Source organism: Limulus polyphemus, unplaced genomic scaffold (genome assembly GCF_000517525.1).
Source record: "Limulus polyphemus unplaced genomic scaffold, Limulus_polyphemus-2.1.2 Scaffold3919, whole genome shotgun sequence".
Lineage (NCBI taxonomy): Eukaryota > Metazoa > Arthropoda > Merostomata > Xiphosura > Limulidae > Limulus > Limulus polyphemus.
Window position 1 is genome coordinate 39,576 of NW_013669529.1, and position 14,881 is coordinate 54,456.

Sequence of the window (14,881 nt, forward strand, 5' to 3'; positions counted from 1 at the left end):
AGAGTTGGCGGTGGGTGGTGATGACTAGCTGCCTTCCCTCTAGTCTTTCACTGCTAAAATAATTAGGGACGGCTAGCGCAGATAGCCTTCGTGTAGCTTTACGCGAAATTCAAACAAACACGTTTTTAGCGTCGACAGGGTATTTATGTGAAATGTGTCTATTATGGTTTTAAAAAGTGAAATGTGATATAGCCATATCTGGAACTGTTCATACTAGTGTAAGACAGTTACAATAGCGAACATTAGTTATGTGCAACACAGGAATATTAATGATGGTACCTTCATGGACAGTGGCCTGAAATGGATCGGAATAAGTGCGGTTTACGTCGACCCTCATGTTGTATCAACACAGACATTCACCCGACCTTAAACCACGGCACGAACAAGGAGGAGGAGCTCTTTAGTACCTGAACCTCCCTGGTCTATTAAAGATCAAAATACCGGCCCTGGGAAGAAGCGTTATAGCTTTTCACCACAGATGTGTTTAAATGTTTTAAAAATGCCTTTTTTTGTCGTTGTTTCCGATCAAAAAGTATTTTGGAATTGAATCATCATAAGACACATCTGAATTCTGTATATCCGCTTAGGTTATAAATATATAGTGTTACGACAGCGGAAGTCACGTGACCCTGGTAACACGTGATGAGTATCTAGAAGGCTAGTGCATTCTAGACGCCCTCTATTCTTGTATATAAGCGCGGCAAATAAAGCGAGACAATTAATTGGAATTGGAATAGCAAATAGAGAGATTGAAGATATAAACACAGTTAATCGAGTCAAGTGAGAGGTAGCGACCGTAAGTAAAGTTCGTGAATCGTTGTGAATTAAAGCGTGTGTTTAAGTTAAAGTGACTGTGGAAATTAAGTGTATTGCAAAGTTGAATTGAGAAAGAATAAACTAGTTTTATTTAAGAAAGGACTTATATCGGCTGAAGTTTCTCGGAAAGAATTTCTACGGAAAATTAACAAACGAGAACAGAGACGTAACAATATATATATATATACTGAAGTCGATAATGTTTAATATGCATCATTTCCGTTTACTGATGTGGTTGTAAGGCTGTGAAAACAAGCTGTAGGAGACTTATGTTGATCTAGATGCCCCAAATTCACACGTTCCACGTGTTCGGGCATAGATTGTAATTTCACACATGCGTTTTGAACTTTCGGACAAAGGTTATAACCTTACAATCTTTGTGTGCCTGTGTTTGCGTGATTTCTAGCTAAAGGTAATAATTCGTGAATTGTACGTTAATACTAAGTGTAATTTTTTCATAATTAGGCCATTAAGTGTTATTGACATTTACCGCCCTCTTGCGCGGAAATATGATACTGCATGAACATGCCAGGTTTCATGCTAAACGTAGGTTTAACTTTAAAACATGCGTTGTTGAAAGAATCCTTCCTACTCTACACACCAGATGCATTCCACACGTGCCAGACTAGCTCGTGCTCACCACGTATAACAGTTAGGCAGCTATTAATGGACGGCAGATGGCAGTCAGCTCATAGTACGTCAGAGAGCGTGCATGGGTGAAGAGAAGGGATGGTACTGATCGTACCTTTCAATAACTGGAATGTGATTAAAGAAACATGCTTATTGCTTTGGTTCCTCTCAATCTGTCTCGATTGTAATTGTCTCTAACATTATACGTTCAGAAAATACTGGCCCAAATATACCCAAATTTGGTATGTTTTTGATGGTAACCTCACAGAATTTTTTTTTTTTCAGTATATTCACCCATCCTTGAGTGTTGGGTGGAGGGGTAAAATTTGGTCACTATTAACCCGCATTCCTTTGTCTGTTTTACTGCAAAGCTGCATTATGGGGTTACCTACGCTGTGTTCTCCCCAGTAGCTCAGCGGCAGGTCTCATAACGCTAAAAACCGAGCTTCGATACTCGCTGTGGGCGTAGAACGAATATCCTACTGTGTAGCTTTGTGCTTAACAAAAACAAACCATGGGAATCGAACTCCGAATTCTAGCGTTATAAGCCCTAAAGCCTACCGCTGAACCACCGGGAGACAACTAATTGGATAATTTGTTGTCAAGAGAGGTGAAAAATAATAATTTATTAGGGATGAAGAACACATGAACTGGATAATTTGTTTTCAAGAGAGGTAAAAGATAATAATTTATTAGGGATGAAGAACACATGAACTGGATAATTTGTTGTCAAGAGAGGTGAAAGATAATTTATTAGGGATGAAGAACACGTGAACTGGATAATTTGTTGTCAAGAGAGGTGAAAGATAATAATTCATTAGGGATGTAGAACCCATGAACTGGATAATTTGTTTTCAAGAGAGGTGAAAGATAATAATTCATTAGGGATGAAGAACACGTGAACTGGATAATTTGTTGTCAAGAGAGGTGAAAGATAATAATTTATTAGGGATGAAGAACCTTGGATAAGTTACAAGGATTAATATTTTTTTCTTTTTAGTTCTCCCTCGGTGGGACAGCAGTAAGTCTCCGGATTTACAATGCTAAAATAAGGGGTTCGATTCCCCTCGATGGATACAGCAGATAGCCCGATGTGGCTTTGCTATAAGAAAACACACACACACATTCCTTTTAGTTACACTTCCAATTTAAAATGGAAGTTGTATAAAAACTGAAAGAACTTTGTTTATGTGTTTGAAGTTAAGCACAAAGCTACACAATGGGCTATCTGTGCTCTGCCCACCATGAATATCGAAACCCGGTTTCTAGCGTTGTAAGTCCGCAGACATACTGCTGTGCCATTGGGGGGATGGGGGCGGATGTTTCTTTGATTTAGTTGTTTTTTCTTCTGTATATATTTTCAAATTCAAAACCTTTGAAGTATTATGTACACACAAATCTGTGATTATAATAAAACTTTTTGTATTGGGTGGGATCTTTTTTATTATTCCTGATAACTCACTTCCGATAACTGACAAAATAAATTGTGAATTTTATGTAGTTTATTTTTGACCGAAAAAAGTGTTTAAGTTTTAAAAAAATGGTCATGGCCAATAAATAGCTGCTTTTGTGGAGTAACAAAATTCAGATGGGCTAAGCGTGACCTAATGATTAGCATGGTCTACGGTCCGAAGTAGCCAAATTGTGTTCCACTCTGTATAAGAGCATCGGTCAAATCCCACTATTCAACAAAAGTAGCCCAACATATGGTAGTGTTTATTAGCTGTCAACAAAAATATCGGGAAAACAAACAAGATTAAGTCTTTTTTTTTTTTCGTGAATATGGAATCAGTAAAGTTCAATTTAATAGGTAAGTAAGTTACTATAAAACCAAGTAGGTGGATGTATATCTTTAAAATAAGTTGGTAATAGAACTTGAATCAACTGAAGATAAACTATCATCCAGGAAGTATGAGATCGTCAGATCAAATAGTGTGAAAACAACACCTTTCTCTGATGGAAGTATAGAAGAACCCAAAGGATTTATTACTCGATTGGTTACTCAGAATTGAAGGAGTAAACCGAAGAACAGGTGTTTCTGTTGCAACTTTCGAAGAACGTATTGCTAGGGATTGCAAACAAAATCATTTAATTCATCAACTGTTTTATTCATAAAGTAAGAAGTAAACCTCAAGATCAAGACATGATTCAGTTGTAACTGCAACCTTTAGATAATAGAAACTGCTCCAAAAGGATAACAATCACGCATCAATACGATGGAATTCTGAGAATCGGAGTACACCATCTGTCCAATTTGTGATGAGTAGTAAATTATTTAAAGAAACCAGTCCACAAGTTAACGGATTTACTAATGATAAGCTTTGTGGTATGCTGATTGAGACTAATTCTACAGATGCTATTAAGCGACCCGATCTGGCAATCATGGGTAATAAAATTCTTCCAGAGATAAAAAGATGGAGTACGATTAGCAAGTGGTCATAAAGTTTCAGCTAGAGGAAAGTTGGAAGCCACCATCATTTCCTTCAAAAAGTTTCACAGTTTATGATCAGAAGAGCTCTGGACAATTCACTACAACGACACCACCAGTGGTTGCACTTCGAGTGACAACAGTGATGGAACACAAGATAATGAAGAAGTTGGGCATTTCACTACAACGACACCACCAGTGGTTGCACTTCCAGTGACAACATTGATGGAACACAAGATAATGAAGACGTTGGGCATTTCACTACAACGACACCACCAGTGGTTGCACTTCCAGAAACAACAGTGATGGAACACAAGATAATGAAGACGTTGGGCATTTCACTACAACGACACCACCAGTGGTTGCACTTCCAGAAACAACAGTGATGGAACACAAGATAATGAAGACGTTGGGCATTTCACTACAACGACACCACCAGTGGTTGCACTTCTAGTGACACAAGATAATGAAGACGTTCAATCTAAAGTGCAAAAGAATATAATCCAGAAAGACAGGTGATCCAAGCCAAATGTTTTTGTTCGTTGTGATTACCTTTGGAACTACGTTGGCGGGAGAACGATCAAATAAATGGTTAGCTTCAGAGAAGACTTCGCCAGAAATAAGTCAACGTGCTAAAGAGCCCGAGGCTCCTGTCAAGGCCACTTCCAGAGTATTACCAGGAATGGAACCATTAATGGTTTCCCTCACCCATCCAACTGAAAAGATCTCCCCCCAAAGACTGCAAGTGGTGACAAAGGACTAAAAATCATCCCATCTTCGTACCACAAGTACAATATTAAAAGAATAAAAAACAGTAGATTTTTCATTTTTGATAAATAAAATAACGATTCTACTTTGATACGTTTGATTAATTATTGTAATGTTTATATTTAAGAATATTAATGGTGTTAAATATAAGGAGATAAGATACATTATTTTTAAAATTGGAAGTTCACGTTTAGTGTACCATTGTTTTCTTCGTGTTATAGGTTTGTCCAGAGACTTCACAGTTCAGGGATAGTGTACCATTGTTTTCTTCGTGTTATAGGTTTGTCCAGAGACTTCACAGTTCAGGGATAGTGTACCATTGTTTTATTCGTGTTACAGGTTTGTCCAGAGACTTCACAATTCGGGGATAGTGTACTATTGTTTTCTTCGTGTTACAAGTTTATCCAGGGAAAAACTATCTTTAACCAATGTAATACAAACGTCAAAACAAAAAACTTACAACACTACACTATCCATGAACTGTGAAGTCCCTGAAGATGGAAGACTTTCGAAACGTCGTCCTCTACATTTGTAGGTTTCTACAACTGGCAGTTGCTGTCCATTTGAAACTTAGATTCATTACGAATACTCTACCTAAACAACCTGTCAAAGGAAGTACATTGTTCCCATCTGAAAATTATATAAGTTGGAAATCTTCGTAATTTTTATTTGGTCGAAAACTCGATTATTTGATATGCTTGTATGACTACCGCATGACTAGACAGACGGCTAAATATGCTAATATTGCCCCCTTGTGCTTATTAATAAAGAAGAGTGAAAAGTTTGACGTTAGGGGGCAAAAGAAGTTGACGCAATTTTCACTAGTTCGTGACCATGAACAGCTGCATGTGTTTAGTATCCTGTTCTTACTGCTTTACGTATTTCTTTTTACGTTTCATATTCACGAGCATCGGGAGAAGAGCCTTGTCACGACCGTCTTAAGCCTAACTTTATTGCCGACACCCTTCTGGTGCACATTCCCTACCTACGCCAGTGTAACGCCGTGACATTTTCGTATACTGAACTGGGTTGGGTAATTTGGGTTCGTTCTTGATGGGTCCTAGTTTTATTGCTTGAACAATAAACTAGAAAATAAAATGAGCCAAGTCAAATAAAACCTCCTTTGATGGTACTGTGCGTTAATACATCATGTCAGTTCATTATGAATATAACAATGGTGTTGTTAGCTGTGTTGTTGTATCCAGTGTTTACATCCATTTCGAGGTACAAGTTAATTAGGTATTAGATGTGTTTTATTAAACTTTAATCATTAATTTAGAAAATGTATGAACAGCCACTGTCTAATGAATATTCCAATGTTAGAGACATGTTGAACAGCCACTGCCTAATGAATATTCCAATGTTAGAGACATATTGAACAGCCACTGTATAATGAATATTCCAATGATAGAGACATGTTGAACAGCCACTGTATAATGAATATTCCAGTGATAGAGACACGTTGAACAGCCACTGCCTCATGAATATTCCAATGATAGAGACACGTTGAACAGCCACTGTCTAATGAATATTCCAGTGATAGAGACGTGTTGAACAGCCACTGTCTAATGAATATTCCAGTTATAGAGACATGTTGAACAGCCACTGTGTAATGAATATTCCAATGATAGAGACATGTTGAACAGCCACTGTGTAATGAATATTCCAGTGATAGAGACATGTTGAACAGCCACTGTATAATGAATATTCCAATGACAGAGACATGTTGAACAGCCACTGTCTAATGAATATTCCAATTAGCTACTTTAATATCATGTTATGCCGTTTATCATGCATAAATTATGTCCAGAACACGATTAAGGGCTTAAGGGCACTTAAGTGAACAATTGGACATTAAAAACACACACACACACACTCTTTGTTTTGTGATACACATCGACACGCCGAGATGGGCGTGTCTACTCAAGAGAACATTGTTGCCTGGAGCTGTTGTTGGTACTCGTGATTAGATTCGTTCTTAACACTTTTAAATGTTACGTCCTTGTTGTCTGGAAAAGGCCATATTGCCCAGCCTTGTGCAGCATTGCAATGGCCACGTGCTTTAGCGGTTGACAAATAGATTTTTATGTCAGCCATGGTTAACTCCCGATCCTTGGCTTCAATCTTTTTCTTTACTCGTAATGTCACGTGTTTTATTTTTCGATCAACCTTCGTTAAATAGGACATTTTTTTCCTTCTTACATATCAAGTTCCACAGCACGCAGAAATATGAAAGATGGAAATTAATAATTTATGTATCGACCTGTGGTAACCTTTAAACGCTATCAGGGCTGTAAGAAGGTGCAATATTGTTAACGCTATCAGGGCTGTAAGAAGGTGCAATATTGTTAACGCTATCAGGGCTGTAAGAAGGTGCAATGTTGTTAACGCTATCAGGGCTGTAAGAGGGTGCAATATTGTTAACGCTATCAGGGCTGTAAGAAGGTGCAATATTGTTAACGCTATCAAGGCTGTAAGAAGGTGCAATATTGTTAACGCTATCAGTGCTGTATGAAGGTGCAATATTGTTAACACTATCAGGGCTGTAAGAAGGTGCAATATTGTTAACGCTATCAGGGCTGTAAAAAGGTGCAATATTGTTAACGCTATCAGGGCTGTAAGAGGGTGCAATATTGTTAACGCTATCAGGGCTGTAAGAAGGTGCAATATTGTTAACGCTATCAGGGCTGTATGAAGGTGCAATATTGTTCTGACTGTGCAGAAAACAAGTTCTGTTTACTACAGTTTAAACAGTATGATCGATGATAATAATATGTCTTTTAAATGCTACTTAGATACGAATATATAAATTGAGTTATTATGGCCCATAATAATGACTCACTATAACAAGATAAAGATTCTAAAATGAATATGGTAGCCGGATTTGGAGTCGAAAAGTTGAGGTAAGTATAACAAAGTGAAAAATAGAAGGTTATGTGAACTGTTTATTTTCACGTTTCGCTGATTTCCATCATATCTTGCACCCCTCCCATAACACTACAGTATGCTCAAATGGCCACTCTAATTGTTAAAGTTTTACGAGAGATAAAGCCGTTAATACCCCTAGTGTTTACCCGAAGTTACCCGAGTTTACTCTAGTAAACCTGATCAACTTCAAATACAGGTATTGTTCCTGAGGCCTGCATAGTTTACATAAAAATATGTATGTTATAAAATACACCTTTTCTTATGTTTGTGCATGCGTCTTTGCTTTTAACTAATGTTCAATCTTTGCTTTTGTTTGAATATGGGTGAAAATTTCAATGCAATGTCATAAATATTTCGTATTTTCTCTTTAGAAGTAATAGCACCGAGGAGCAAGTAAACAGCTCTAACGTTCCTGGGAGCCATCGTGGAAAAGATCATCATTACCTTTGGCATAGACTGTCTTTAAGGGGGAAACCCCCTAACAGTAAAAGTAAAACTTCTGACGTAAAGTCCTCACGATTGATTAGGTCTAACTCGCAACACCACGTTGAAAATAAGGATACACAGAAAGAGAGGCAGCGAGAATGGGGATCCCAGAGAGACCTCAGGCTCTTTTCCAACCGTAAAGAATGCTTCCAGTCGAAATCGCGTTTCAGCCAAGACTTAGAACTTTCTATCCACTGCCATAAGCATTCCCAATCTTTCTCTGAATGCAATAAGAGTCCTAAGGTTCGAAATCAAACACTGTCCGTTGAAGAGATAAACCAGCCTAGTCTGAACTCCAGTGAGACGTCCCTCACATCTCAACATCTTTTCGGCAACAGTTCTGAAATAGTGCTTCTTCAGCTTCACCCCACGCGCCAACAGAGGTCAGCGCGTAAGCTGACCAAGGATTCTGGGTACGAGACCAGTGCCCAAAGTGAGCCAGATTATGTCAATACAGATTGGCTGGGCGAAGTTGGTGGAAAGCACATTCGAACTTTTTCGCTGTCACCTGTCCAAAGATACTCTGAAATCCAGGATAACCAACAGACTTCAGCTCCTACTGTGTCAAGCAGCAGGTCAAGTGAGAGGTCGGTCAAGGACGTTAAAGAACAATCAGGGTCAAGACTATCCACAAGTTGCCTTTTGTAAGTATCCGTTCAATTAATTTTTACTGCACCAAATGATTTTTTTTTAAAAAGAAAAAAATTGAAATTGTTCATCCAAAATTCAAAATTAAAATTGTAGTTTATTTTATAACACGAAAATTAATAAACCCACGACACGGCCGGTGCTCAGTTAACCCTAGAATTATTAACCTAAAATGGAGTTTTAAACACTTTTTTGTTGAATTACTAATGCCTTAAATTGTCTGTGGGTCCGCGATTTTGTTGAGTACAAGACTCGTAACAATACACGAATCACATAAAAAATCTGAACAAAATACCATCAATTTTTCAATTAATCTCTGATTGCTGCTGGGGCCCCCTATGTATTTTACGTAGAAAATGAATGACTTAACCATTTTTTTCTTTAGTTCCTTACGTTGAATATTGTAACAGGAAGAAAAAAAAACATGAATAGTCAGTGTTAGAACGTAATACGTGGACTCCACCGGCAGTGATCAGGATAGAACACGTCTGTAATTTGAGGTTAAGAGAAAGTTTTAAACTCATATTGATTTCTTTGCCATAATGGGCGTTTTTTACATTTTATAATACTGTATTCAGTAACAAATAACTGTCGTGTCAGTTGTCAACCAAATGTAAACTCATTCTCCGTCTTCTGTTCTTATCAATATTTCCTACGATTGTTCTGAAGTGTTATTATGAATATAACTTATGATCGTTCTGAAGTGTTATTATAAATATAACTTATGACCGTTCTGAAGTATTATTATAAATATAACTTATGATCGTTCTGAAGTATTATTATAAATGCAACTTATGATCGTTTTTATTAAGATATTGAAAACATCATGTTGTGGACTCTTGTAGACTTGAATCATTTCATACTTCTACTTTAGACCACGAATTCTGTACTGTTGCCTGCCCCAAGATTTGATATAACATAGACCTGGGAAAATCTTGCAAGAACTGGTTAAGTTGGTCATAGTTAAAAAGGCCTTGACACTATTGAGAAACGACTCATTATTATACTTTATTCTAGAAAATGTACACATGGAGAGAAAGAAAATATATGTTATTATTGTAGGATATTATTCTGATACAAAATTATACACGAGTATTGAGTACATCGTTTCAGTGTAAACTGTATAATAATTAAATACGGCCCTGTATAAGAAGAAGGCTAGTACGTATATTTGTTTGTGATATCTAAGTTAAATAAAATTTACAAAAAAATCGAGGAGAGGAAAGGGTGTTCTATTCCTTACTCTTCGTTAGTTCAAGATTAGATAAAAATATTGATATGATTAATTATTCTCCCCCCACCCCCACCTTTAGTCACGGAGGAAAGGGTGTTCTATTCCTTACTCTTCGTTAGTTCAAGATTAGATAAAAATATTGATATGATTAATTATTCTCCCCCCACCCCCACCTTTAGTCACGGAGGAAAGGGTGTTCTATTCCTTACTCTTCGTTAGTTCAAGATTAGATAAAAATATTGATATGATTAATTATTCTCCCCCACCCCACCTTTAGTCAGGGATATGATATTCATTTCGTAAGTTCAGGATGTTGAACTATATTTTACAAACCTGCTAAGTTTAAAATCATTAGACTCTTAACGTTAAGAGATAAAATATGTAGACTTTTTTGTACCTATTCGATAGGTTTTTTCAAGCTTATCCAGTACAATGATGTCATTATAATACTGTTATGTCACTAGTTTCTTGAGGTAATCCTGTATAATGATATCACTGTATAAAATATGGAGACTTTTTTGTACCTATTCGATAGGTTTTTTCAAGCTTATCCAGTACAATGATGTCATTATAATACTGTTATGTCACTAGTTTCTTGAGGTAATCCTGTATAATGATATCACTGTATAAAATATGGAGACTTTTTTGTACCTATTCGATAGGTTTTTTCAAGCTTATCCAGTACAATGATGTCATTATAATACTGTTATGTCACTAGTTTCTTGAGGTATTCCACTATAATGATGTCATTGTAATGCTGTTATACCAGTAGTTTTTTGAGGTAATCCAATACAATGATGTCATTATAATACTGTTATGTCACTAGTTTCTTGAGGTATTCCTCTATAATGATGTCATTGTAATGCTGTTATACCAGTAGTTTTTTGAGGTAATCCAGTACAATGATGTCATTGTAATATTGAGATGTCAGTAGTTTCTTGGTATTACTGTGTAATGATGTAACTGTAATATTTACGTGTCAGTACTTTCTTGGTATTACTGTGTAATGACGTAACTGTAATATTTACACGTCAGTAGTTTCTTGGTATTACTTTTTAATGACGTAACTGTAATATTTACATGTCAGTAGTTTCTTGGTATTACTGTTTAATGATGTAACTGTAATATTTACATGTCAGTAGTTTCTTGGTATTACCGTATAATGATGTCGTTGTAATATTTACATGTCAGTAGTTTCTTGGTATTACTGTGTAATGACGTACCTGTAATATTTACACGTCAGTAGTTTCTTGGTATTACTGTTTAATGACGTAACTGTAATACTTACATGTCAGTACTTTCTTGGTATTACTGTTTAATGATGTAACTGTAATATTTACACGTCAGTAGTTTCTTGGTATTACTGTTTAATGACGTAACTGTAATATTTACATGTCAGTAGTTTCTTGGTGTTACTGTTTAATGATGTAACTGTAATATTTACGTGTCAGTAGTTTCTTGGTATTACCGTGTAATGATGTCATTGTAATATTTACATGTCAGTAATTTATTCCCCAATAGCGAGAATGGTGTGCAGTAGTCATGTAGAAATCTCAGTAATTTGTAGTGTAGATGTTAAATGATGATGTGTGGTACATTATGATGATCTCAGAAGTTCATGATGATGATAATTTTGTAAAGGATCCGTTTCCTGATGATACAAATGATTTGAAAATGAGTTAGTTTGCGAAGGATAACCTTGACTTGGGGTGGTGATAATGATTATGATTATATCAGCGTGATAATTGAAATTTTAAAATGATTCAGTGTCTGATTACAATCCCAGTAATCCGTGATATTTATGGTACCAGTACGATCCTAAAGTTTTAAAATGATTCAATGTCTGATTACAATCCCAGTAATCTGTGATATTTATGGTATCAGTACGATCCTAAAGTTTTAAACTTATTCAGTGTCTGATTACAATCCCAGTAATCCGTGATATTTATGGTATCAGTACGATCCTAAAGTTTTAAACTTATTCAGTGTCTGATTACAATCCCAGTAATCCGTGATATTTATGGTACCAGTACGATTCTAAAGTTTTAAATGATTCAGTGTCTTATTACAATCCCAGAAATCTGTGATATTTATGGTATCAGTACAATCCTAAAGTTTTAAAATGATTCAGTGTCTGATTACAATCCCGGTAATCTGTGATATTGATGGTATCAGTACGATCCTAAAGTTTTAAAATTACTCAGTGTCTGATTACAATCCCAGTAATCCGTGATATTGATGGTACCAGTACGATCCTAAAGTTTTAAAATGATTCAGTGTCTGATTACAATCCTAGTAATCTGTGATATTGATGGTACCAGTACGACCCTAAAGTTTTAAAATTACTCAGTGTCTGATTACAATCCCAGTAATCCGTGATATTGATGGTACCAGTACGATCCTAAAGTTTTAAAATGATTCAGTGTCTGATTACAATCCCGGTAATCCGTGATATTGATGGTATCAGTACGATCCTAAAGTTTTAAAATGATTCAATGTCTGATTACAATCCCGGTAATCCGTGATATTGATGGTATCAGTACGATCCTAAAGTTTTAAAATGATCTTTTTGGTAATGTTATCGATGACGATGTGGTAATATAATGTTTTAAGTGGTTTGTGGCTCTATTTCGAGAACAGGTTAACGGGTTGAAATAAAAAACTTAATTATTTGAAAAGTATTTTTACGAAAGATTAAAGGTGATTCTTAAAAAATATCGTCACCGTCAAGATACGCAAAAATCAGTTCTTCTGGAAGCTTAACATCCTCTAAACCAGTGATTTCTGAATGTGGGGCGCACGCCCCACAGGGGGGAAATTTGAAAATGCTACAATAAGAACAAATTTTCATTTGGGTGTGAAATTTTGGTAAATTTCTAAATTGGACATTATATTATTATACGTTTTCAACACCAAATTTGTTTTTATACTAAGGGGGGCATCAAATTTTTTGAGGTGTCGAGGTGGGGCATGGAGCATAAAGGTTAAGAACCACTGCTCTAAACCAATAGTTGACAAAACTAAGTGTGTATGTGTGTACTCGCTTATTACAAGGAAACTACTGGACTGATTGCCACCAAATGTGGCATATAACCTTAGGAATGACGTAGGGGATCGGCATTCAGACCTGACTTTCTCGGTGTATGTGTGTACTCGCTTATTACAAGGAAACTACTGGACTGATTGCCACCAAATGTGGCATATAACCTTAGGAATGACGTAGGGGATCGGCATTCAGACCTGACTTTCTCGGTGTAAGTGTGTACTCGCTTATTACAAGGAAACTACTGGACTGATTGCCACCAAATGTGGCATATAACCTTAGGAATGACGTAGGGGAAAACAATATCGCTAGTTTTTTATGTGAAAACACGTAGGTGCCCTAGCGGTAATAAGTGGAATTAATTGTGTTATAGGTGGCGTTTTTGGTTTTACATTTTTTGATGGACTCGAACGTTATTAGGGACCTAGTAACCAACAAAGTCTTGGACTCGGGATCAATTTGGCGCATAAATGTTTCAGAAAAATGTGCTTATGAAGCCGATGGGGTCATATGGGCCTATACACGATTCTAGAGTTAATGTACTTTGCAGTTTACTCTCCTTGGGAGAAGGATTGAAGACGTGTTTTTTTATGATTATATGTGGATAAATTCCGCTTCACAGCGGCCAGCCTAGTCACCAGTTTAAAGACTGAAGTTTTACATGACGTGATAGCTGATATCAAACCAGTTTGACAAGTTAAGATAGCGTACTAACCAGGTGTGTTTTTACACTACACACAGCAGTCTCAGGCCGGGCCAAGTCAATTATTTGTTTCCCAGTCAATGATCTGCTAACCTATAATTACTCAAGCTCCGATTAGGAATATTGGCTAACTGGGCACCATTGGATAATTAAGACGCACTTTGCTCTTACACTCCAAATAAAGAAAGACGTAATGAATAAACAGAGAGAGAGAGAGAGATAATCTAAAACTTTGCTCGTTTTTTAAATTATTGATTCAAGAACACGTGTTAACAAAAGACATTCGAATGTTTAATCTCTTTATTTTCTTACATAGTGTGCGAGTATTCTAGTCCAACTTGAAGGGGTGTACGAGTATTATAGTCCAACTTGAAGGGGTGTACGAGCTTTCTAGTCCAGCCTGATAGTGTGCGAATGTTCTAGTCCAACGTGAAGGGGTGTACGAGTATTATAGTCCAACTTGAAGGGGTGTGCGAGTATTATAGTCCAACTTGAAGGGGTGTACGAGCTTTCTAGTCCAGCCTGATAGTGTGCGAGTGTTCTAATCCAACGTGAGGGGTGTGCGAGTATTATAGTCCAAACTTGAAGGGGTGTGCGAGTGTTCTAGTCCAACGTAAAGGGGTGTGCGAGTATTATAGTCCAACTTGAAGGGGTGTGCGAGTATTATAGTCCAAACTTGAAGGGGTGAACAAGTATTATAGTCCAACATGAAGGGGTGTGCGAGCGTTCTAGTCCAGCCTGATAGTGTGCGAGTGTTCTAGTTTAACGTGAAGGGGTGTCCGAGTGTTATAGTCCAACTTGAAGGGGTGTGCGAGTATTATAGTCCAACTTGAAGGGGTGTGCGAGTGTATTTGTAGGGAACAGAGGAAGCAAAGCCATCTGTTTAGACATATTTTCAACGCTGTATAAAAATGGAACCTGTAACGCTGTATAAGATGGAACCTGCAACGCTATATAAAATGGAACCTACAACGCTATATAAGATGGAACCTGCAACGCTGTATAAAATGGAACCTACAACGCTGTATAAGATGGAACCTGCAACGCTGTATAAAATGGAACCTGCAACGCTATATAAAATGGAACCTGCAATGCTGTATAAAAATGGAACCTGCAACGCTATATAAAATGGAACCTACAACTCTGTATAAGATGGAACCTGCAACGCTGTATAAAATGGAACCTGCAACGCTATAT

At 36.9% G+C, this 14,881-nt stretch overlaps 1 protein-coding gene across 1 annotated transcript in view; it reads left to right on the top strand.

Annotated features, from left to right (window-relative positions):
- The window catches only part of LOC111088512, a gene marked incomplete at its 3' end in the record, with an annotated part of 62,238 nt that overhangs the window by 3,481 nt on the left and 43,876 nt on the right, over window positions 1-14,881 (top strand). Inside the window, exon 2 of the mRNA XM_022398884.1 lies at window positions 7,945-8,700. The remainder of the gene's footprint in view (window positions 1-7,944; window positions 8,701-14,881) is intronic.